This window comes from Rhincodon typus, chromosome 26 (assembly GCF_021869965.1).
Source record: "Rhincodon typus isolate 14 chromosome 26, sRhiTyp1.1, whole genome shotgun sequence".
Taxonomy (NCBI): domain Eukaryota; kingdom Metazoa; phylum Chordata; class Chondrichthyes; order Orectolobiformes; family Rhincodontidae; genus Rhincodon; species Rhincodon typus.
The window spans coordinates 39,072,178-39,073,083 of NC_063357.1; the positions used below are offsets into that span (position 1 = coordinate 39,072,178).

General features: G+C 46.6%; 1 protein-coding gene across 1 annotated transcript in view; it reads left to right on the forward strand.

The window, feature by feature from the left end:
* The window catches only part of LOC125486130 (scavenger receptor cysteine-rich domain-containing group B protein), a 39,680-nt gene that overhangs the window by 3,791 nt on the left and 34,983 nt on the right, over nucleotides 1-906 (forward strand). The window lies entirely within an intron of this gene.

Here is a 906-nt window from a genome sequence, read left to right on the forward strand (position 1 = left end):
AATTGCAGACTGCACTGGTACATGTAATTGCAGACTGCACTGGTATGTGTAATTGCAGACTGCCCTGGTACATGCAATTGCAGACTGCACTGGTATGTATATTTGCAGACTGCACTGGTATGTGTAATTGCAGACTGCACTGGTATGTGTAATTGCAGACTGCACTGGTACATGCAATTGCAGACTGCCCTGGTATGTATATTTGCAGACTGCACTGGTACATGTAATTGCAGACTGCACTGGTACGTGTAATTGCAGACTGCACTGCTATGTGTAATTGCAGACTGCCCTGGTACATGCAATTGCAGACTGCACTGGTACATGCAATTGCAGACTGCACTGGTACGTGTAATTGCAGACTGCACTGGTACATGCAATTGCAGACTGCGCTGGTATGTATAATTGCAGACTGCACTGGTATGTGTAATTGCAGACTGCACTGGTACATGCAATTGCAGACAGCGCTGGTATGTATAATTGCAGACTGCACTGGTACGTGTAATTGCAGACTGCACTGGTATGTGTAATTGCAGACTGCCCTGGTACATGCAATTGCAGACTGCCCTGGTACATGCAATTGCAGACTGCGCTGGTATGTATAATTGCAGACTGCCCTGGTACATGCAATTGCAGACTGCACTGGTATGTGTAATTGCAGACTGCACTGGTATGTATAATTGCAGACTGCACTGGTACATGCAATTGCAGTCTGCACTTGTACTTGTAATTGCAGACTGCACTGGTACGTGCAATTGCAGACTGCACTGGTACGTGTAATTGCAGACTGCACTGGTACGTGTAATTGCAGACTGCACTGGTACGTGCAATTGCAGACTGCCCTGGTACGTGTAATTGCAGACTGCACTGGTATGTGTAATTGCAGACTGCACTGGTACATGCAATTGC